An 8990-nucleotide genomic window follows, 5' to 3' on the forward strand; every position below is an offset into this window, starting at 1 on the left:
ATATATAAGAAATGAGGAGCAATTTGAAAAATATGAATGTTGTCATTTCATTAAAACTCGCAGAGGAATAAAAGACCTATTACAAGATATAGACAGTAAATTGCAATCATATACCAAAATGGATCACTGTGTTATTCTCATTGGAGATGCAGATTTCAAGTACTCTCAAAATTACGAAAACTTAGTAAACTACATCAGAACAAAGCTGGAAAATATAAGGCACACTAACATCACTATTGCCTGTCCTACCTATATATGTGGGGCACCCGTTTTCAACAGTCGAGCTGAAGCTTTTACAACCCTGTTACAGGCAGACATAGAAGAACATCAGTATGCTTATTTTCACGATTCTAATGGAAAACTGACTTTCAATATGTTTTCAGATTATTCAGGACAATTGTTAAATTCAGGAATGAAGTGTTTATTGTATAATATTGCTCAACTCTTAAATGTTGTTAATTATAAATACAGCTCTGAACAGATGCCTATTGTATCACAACAGCCGGAAATAGAAAATTCGACTGACTCTTATTTTGTACCGAATCCACAACAGCCAAGTACCTCATCTCTAAATAAAAATAAATCCAAGTTTTTTCGATCCTCATTGTAGCAAAAAACACGTAACACTATTGCATCAAAATATAGCTGGTTTCTTTAAAAAAAAAGATAATCTTGAAATAATTTTGCATGATTTTACAAATCAAAATAAAAGTATTGATATTTTATGTTTAACTGAAACTTTTATAAAATCAGGAAGCGAAAAAAATATGTTTCTCAAAGACTTAATATTGGCAAACTGGTATTCAAGAGAATTTCAAAAAAGAGGTGGGGTTAGTATATTTTGCAAAAAATACCTAAACTTTAATACGTTGGACTTTATAAAAGATTTTTGTATCCCAACATCATTTGAGGCATGTGGCATAGAGATACTGTCGATCAATTGTATAATAATTTGTATATACAGAACGCCCAATAGTAATCCAACCATATTTATAAATAATTTAGAATCACTTTTGACCAAACTACGAAAAAAACATAACAAAAATATAATTATAACAGGCGATTTTAATATTGATTATTTAAAGGAAAGTAAAGAGTTAAAAGAATTAAAGAGAATAGCTCTTAATTATAATTTAATAATACACGTAAAAAAACCAACGCGACTACAATCTTGTTTAGATCAGATATTGAGTAATTGCCCCGAAGCGACTTGTGAGGTTATTAACCTTTGTCTCTCCGATCATAATACAGGACAACTACTCCGATTTCCTGTAACCGATGTAAAGGTTCCTCCCAAGCAATACTACATTAAAAAAAGAGACTTCAATGATGAAAACATAATAAAGTTTTATAACTATTTAAAAAGTCTATCTTGGTCAGAAGTTTATGCTATAAATGACACAAACACAGCTTTTAATGTATTTCACGATCTGTTTACTCTCTTATATGATCAGTGCTTTCCTTTGTTACGGATAAAAAAAACAAATTTATCAAAGGGACCAAAGTGGATTACTAAGGGCATTAGGTTATCTTCAATTAAAAAACGAAAACTTAGATACCAATACTATGTTAACAAAAACCAAGATTTAAAAGCGCGTTACAATAAATATAATACAATTTTTAAAAAGTGTATAAAAGCTTCACAGAAATTAAGTAATAAACGACTGTTAAGTAATGCAAAGAATGTGTGTCAAGCTTCTTGGAAATTAATAAAAAAGGAATCAAATAATATCTGTAAGACCACTTCAAACATAGACAAAATCGTTTACAATGGACAACTTATCAGTGATACTAATGACATTGCAAATATATTTAATAATTACTATACATTAATAAATAATGACAATTCTAATAATGACAATTCTAATAATGACAATTCTAATAATGACAATTCTGATAATGACAATAACAATAACTACAATAATGACAAAGAAACAGCACAATGTAAAATTAATCGTAATCATAACAGTATGTTTTTAATACCCATTGACAGCTACGAAATACAGAAAATTATCTTATCATTAAACAATACCCCATCAGCTGGCTATGATGACATTACAACAAATATATTAAAGAATTGTGCTCCTATTATTGCACCAGTACTTAGCCACATAGTAAATTTATCTTTTTCTGAAGGAGTATTTCCGGATCGTTTAAAGGTGTCTATTATAAAGCCTATTTTCAAAAAAGGTGACAAAAATTATATTGAAAATTATAGACAAATTGCTTTAATTTCTATTTTTTCAAAGGTATTTGAAAGGGCAATGCACATCCGTATATCATCCTTCCTTGACAGAAATAATATATTATGTCCAGAGCAAAACGGTTTCCAAAAGGGCAAATCAACTACTTTAGCAGCATTTAATCTAATAAATAAAGTAACGGAAAACATAAATATAAGAAACCCTACCGCTGTTACGCTATTTGACATGTCGAAAGCTTTCGACCTAGTCTGTCATGAAATACTTCTGAGCAAATGTGAGATCAATGGTATTCGGGGAAAACCACTAGATTGGCTGAGATCTTATTTATCAGGACGAATTCAGTATGTAGAAATTACAAAAATTGATGAAAATAACGAAGAAATTCGGTATAAATCACAAAACCAAATTAATAAACAAGGCGTGCCGCAGGGTAGTATACTAGGGCCACTACTCTTTCTAATCTATATTAACGATCTGCCTAACGTGACAGAACATGAATGCTCGCTGTTCGCAGATGATGTGGCTTTAGTAGTATCGTGCTCTAATAAAGAATCTTATAATAAGGACATAAACGAAGCTATATCAGACATTGCGAAATGGCTGAAAGCTAATAATCTTAAGGTTAATACATCTAAAACGAAGTATCTGCAATTCCATAATAGAGGTGGTAAAGGACAAACTTTAACTTTGACTATTAATAATGAAGCAATTGACGAAGTAGATCATGCAGTATTTCTCGGGATAACTATGGACAAGTGTTGTACATGGAAACAGCACATAGATAAAATTTGCTTAAAATTAAATCGTTTTGTGTATGTCTTAAGACGTCTTACTATGATAACTGACCAAAAAACAGCACTGCATGCCTACCACGGATATGTTGCTTCCAATCTACGATATGGAATTCTGTTGTGGGGTAATTCGGTAGATATACAGAGGCTCTTTCTTATCCAGAGGAAGTGTGTTAGAGCAATTTGTAACGTTCCTCCTCTCACCAGTTGCAAAACACTCTTTAAAGAACTTAAACTTCTGACTCTTTCTGGCCTATATATCTATGAAACTTGCGTCTTTGTTAAAAACAATATGCACCTGTTCAGGAAACGAGGCGATCATTGTAATAATAACTGCAGATATCCGAACCGCTTATTGTTGCCCGCTAGTAGATCTATGATATGTTCTAGAGGTTGTTATGCTATGTGTGCTAAAATATACAATAACGTTCCTGATGAACTTAAAGAACTACCTCTAAGATTGTTTAAAAGAAAATTCCAGGATTGGCTAATAGAAAAAAGTTTTTATAACATTAATGAATTCCTAGAACCAAATTACAATTAGTCATTCAATTTATTCAAATAATATAATTTAATTTTGCTGTTTGTATTGATTATTGACATTTATATATTTTTTTTTGTTTGACATATGTTACGCTTAGACATCAGTTCTACATCCTGAAAAATTAAAATCATATTTAAATTGACTTTGTAATTGTAAGTAATAACTTTGACTCATGTAATGCATATAAATAATTTTACTTTTTGCATGCCAGAAACGGCTAAGTGTGCGAACTAAAATTTATGTATTTCACCTCATGTACCACATTTAAGCAAATAAATTTCATTCATTCATTCATTCATTCATTCATTCATTCATTCATTCATTCATTCATTCATTCATTCATTCATTCATTCATTCATTCATTCATATACTGTCCTGGGAACCTACACACCAAATTTCAGTTTTCTACGCCCAGTAGTTTCGGCTGTGCGTTGTCTGTCAGTCAGTCACTCAGTAACGTATATATACTCGTATATTATAAACTCTTGCGTTACTGAGTGACTGACTGACAGACAACGCACAGCCGAAACTACTGGGCGTAGAAAACTGAAATTTGGTGTGCAAGTTCCCAACTGAAATTTGGTGTTACTCGCATGTGGGCAAAAGCTAGTTTACTATAAGACAATTCTCAATGGACAAGATGGCCAATTTGTTTTTACTTATCAATGGATCACTAGAAACCAAGAGTATATGTAGGAGACAATTTTACAATAATAAAGAATATAATTACCCTAAGATTAAATAAAAAATTCTAATATATATAATATCTATGACCACACACATTTTATCTATGTTAATTATATATTGTTTAATAAATAAAGGATTTTCGTACATAGCTACTTATAAAACACATGAAATGTTAGTTCAAAATACTTTCGTAAGATTATGATGTGATTTTTGTGAGAAACGAGTGCTGATGTTATTACCAGCCTCCCCTCACAAGGTAGATACACAGTTTAATACTTATGTAGTATGTATGAAAATATATATGTATCTGTAGGTAAACTATATATTTCTTCCACTAAAACCGTGATATTCATTTCATGTAAAATCATGATGAAATATGTATTTCAACACCCACGCTAGACTGGTCTGATAATCCAGACTATCCGAGCCTGCATTTAGGTCACAACACACAATGCCACATACATGCACATTTGAAACGTGTGGCTCATGCCAAGCAAATGCTACATAAGCCATTAGATAACGATGCAATCACAAAGCCTCTATCATGAATCGCGACAACTAACCATTTAGATAAAATCCCTAACTTTTTTCTTTTCAACCGTATTATTTACTGCAACACGGCTTTTACGACCACCTAGCGCCATGTACTTGCAAGCAGACATACATGTACTGGCATGCAGTATACAAACTATATTCTTTTTCGTAGATTTTTTTTCACCTGAACTTGGTGATCTATAAATTACATCGTCTTTCATTATATAGTTATATCTATTAGTATATCTAGTAGATTCACTTTGCCTCCTCTTTACAATTTAGCCTAATCTGACGGCGACAGATTGCTTAGAATATTAGCCAATGATACATAAGCTTACCACGATCAATCAGGCTTCGAAAGCCTCTGAAGCCTCTTATGTAAGTTTCTAATGTATCTTAGTAATATAATTTTAGTTTAAATCATCATCACACCAAGATGCAAAACGTGTAGTTGCTAAGACGTACTTAAATATTTTATCTTTATGTGGATGCTAAGAAGGACCAAAAAACCAAATACTAGACCAAAAGTTTGGTCTATGTAGAAATACTTACCACAGGTGATTTTTAAAATTTATAATTTGTGTGTTCTAAATTGTAGCAACATTTTGCAAATTATGAATTCGCTTCAATTGGACGATACCTACAATATTCGAACAATAAATGTGCAGTGCACAAAGACTGAACAATAACAGAAACAGACATAGCAATGCACTGCTAACGAAGCCTCGGGATTCCACGATTATAAAACAACAATCGGCAATTGTGAATCCTCGGGGCATAGATCTATTCTCGTGTCGCTATCGAGATGTTGAGATCAATACATACCTAAGTATGTTGTTATTTTTATCTTCCAAAACAATAAATTGATTGCTTAACCAGCAATCAATTTATTGCATAACTTCGGCGCCAAGAACAAGAAGCATGATTTGACTGATAGGGATAGGTAACAACAACGCATGTGAGAAGCCATGGCTGAAAACAAAATTTAAGAAGCAGTTATCTACCAAAAGGTTAACTATTATATTTCTTACGTTAGGTATTTATTATTTCCTTTATTTCACTACTGGCGCGATACATCAAAACACACCATAATTAATTGAGTGATTCACTTAAAGCTATTAAGTATCCTACTACTGGGCATAGGCTCCCTTCATTCATCAGATAGGTATCAAATTCTAACTTTGATCATAAGCCGCTAGTTTCCCAGTATTACCTAAACCCGTGTTACTACTTACTTAGTTATTCATTTTTGATTGGCTGATGCCAGTTCCAATTCCGACGAAACTATATAATTTTCTTTGTCTAGTTAATATGTATGAGGTTCGGTCATTTGTACTAAAATCATTTTGCAAAATAAGACCTGACAAAAAGGGATTGGCAAATCAATGAAGAAAATAAGCATAGATCTAATATACTTTGGCCAATATATTATTTGACAAATGTTTTATTCAACAAAATATTGTACAAAAGTTCCACTGCAAACATTTTTTATTTTGTATTGTATTGCATTTTTTTTATTTTGTATTGTATTGTATTGTATTGCATTTTAGTCATATAATTGACCTAAACTTAGGGTGCGAAAAGGGAAGCGACGAGCCAAAACAACAACAAAAACCAAATTCAGACTCAATTTTGATGGTTGATTATAAAGATTTTGTCATATAATACAATAGTTTAGTGTTAAATCCTTGCATTAAATTCAATACTACCTATGGCACGGCCCCGCGCGCCCTTCTAAATCTGTGCTTTGCTAATTCCGTTTATGTCAAATCTGCTTTTATAAAATGACATAGTATTTGCTCATTTGCGGAACGAGATCTTTGCTAATTCATCATTTGGTGAATTATTTTTGTGAAATCTTTTTAGGTTAAACCATAGCAATGTATGAGGCATGAGTATACATCTGTTAGTTCGACAAATCGATATAGCACCTCCTAGCAAATACTGCTGAACTAACATTGTAACATTATATCTAATAACCTAAATTGTCAAGTAGATAGGTATGTACGAGTTGTACTCGCGTAGAAAAGGAAGTTTTGTATTTTAATACACATTTATAAGGGTTACCTTATACCGCCACCAAAATTAGAAATTCAGTAAAAAAATCCCTAATAGGTAGGTACTTACCGCCCTAATGGTTGCAACCATTTTAGGCGTGGGCTTGTGACATAGGCGCGTTATTTTTTAAAATAAAATTAGTTTTAACTGCCCTTTTTCAACGCTATATGGACATTTATTCTTGTTTCATATATAGATATAGAAATAATGGTACAAATTACGAAATGTTAATTATTTCGTACTTAAATTTTTTATTCATTTATATATATTGATGTGGGCATTATTCTTTTAACATGTTTTTTTTTAAGATTCTAAACAGATAATAAGTACTAAGAAGCAAAACCAACAATGTTTATACAAAATTTGTGAAAAATATGTCAGGACATATTTTTATAATAATACTTCTGTTTGTTATGTATGTTTTTTTGATAATATATCTCTTTCTCTCAACTCGCATGTTCCCGGTTGCATTCGAGGCCTTAAAGCCGGGAAGCTCAAGATCCAACTAAAAAACAAACCTTAAACGTTTTATATTTGGTATTTGTAATTTTAAAATATTTAAATAAGGGAGAAAATGGAGTGATCCTAATCTAGGGCGGCACCACAACCCACATTTACTGATAAAATGTGTAATATAGTATATAAATCAAATGATAAAATCATATACCTAGCAGATTTAATGACAAAAAGGGAAAATCTTTGTATTTTCTTAGGAATGCGAATTCACACCAAATCAACACGGAAAATTCGATTCCGATGATTATCATAGACACAAAACTTGCTTCAACCGTTGTATATCCCACCTTTTAAGCAAATAATTTCTTCGTCTAAATACTCTGATTTGGTAGGTAATTTCACTGTTGCTATACCTACTTATTTTGCGAATATTTTGTCACGGATCGTGTAACTTGCTATACCTACCGCACAAAAACCTCATCTGCCTCTTAAGGCTTCTTGAAAATTATAAAAAAATATATTCCCCTTACTCCACATTCAACTCTACTCCAAATAGAAGCTATTCTAATTTTGGATCTAATGTAAGTAGGGTCCGAGATCAGCAAAATAAAATTATACGAAAACTATACTTTTCCGATGACTGAAATTTGGATTTTTTATTGTAACCAAAATTTATGTGATCTATTAATATTTATTATATCAATTTATGTGCCCGTCCCAGCTTTACTCGGGTAAAACCATAATTTTAAAAGCAGCCTATGTTACTCCTAAAGGTTTCGTTAGTCTCTGTGAGTATATCCAGTAGTATTTGAGTTTATTAATCACAAACAAAAATACAAATCTTTTATCTTCATCATATTAGTATGGATTAAGAGAGGCCTATTTCCAGCAGTGGGTAAAAGAAGGCTGTCAATGATGATGACGATCAGCTGATATAAAAGGCGTCGTATTGGTTATGAATATGGAGTAGGTACTTACTACCGTTTGAAGAGTACAATACAACTACAACAACACACGTAAAATACCGAAAGCATTTATTTTCCCATTAGAAGGAATCCTAAATACATTCTGAATAGATGGCATCAATGATACGAGTTATTTACGAGGTAAACGGAACAGGAATTTAAAATTTCACGTACTCACAGTGCAAATAGTTACATCGATAATAATTATTCCAACTATATACAGCTATACAAGTACTAGTTAGCATACCTAAGTAAATAATTTAGGATATGTAAAAACAGTAGTAGAATAAGAATTTTGAAAAAAAAGTCTGTCTGTATGTCTGTACGTATGTCTGTTTGTCTTTATGTGTGTCTGTTTGTACACGCTAATCTCCGGATATACTGAACGGATTTGAATGAAACTTTTTTTATATAGCTATTAAGCCTGGGCAACATATAGAGTATAAATTATTTTGAAAACTGGAACACCGGATGGAGAACATTGATGGTAAACTATAGGAAATATAGAAATGACGCCTTAAATAAAGTTGTTGAGTCTGATGAGCATTTTCTGTTGAGGTATAAAGATCGAAGATCTAGAACACCTGATGCAGTCCCATGATGGTCCAGCTAAACTATAGGAAATCTAGAAACGACGACTTAACAAAAATTGGTCAGTCTGATGAGCATATTCTGTTGAGGTATAAAAATCAAAGATCTAGAACACCTGATGCAGTCTCCAGGATGACCCTCAGGTCTTTGTATATTGGCG

Source organism: Plodia interpunctella, chromosome 3 (assembly GCF_027563975.2).
Source record: "Plodia interpunctella isolate USDA-ARS_2022_Savannah chromosome 3, ilPloInte3.2, whole genome shotgun sequence".
NCBI lineage: Eukaryota > Metazoa > Arthropoda > Insecta > Lepidoptera > Pyralidae > Plodia > Plodia interpunctella.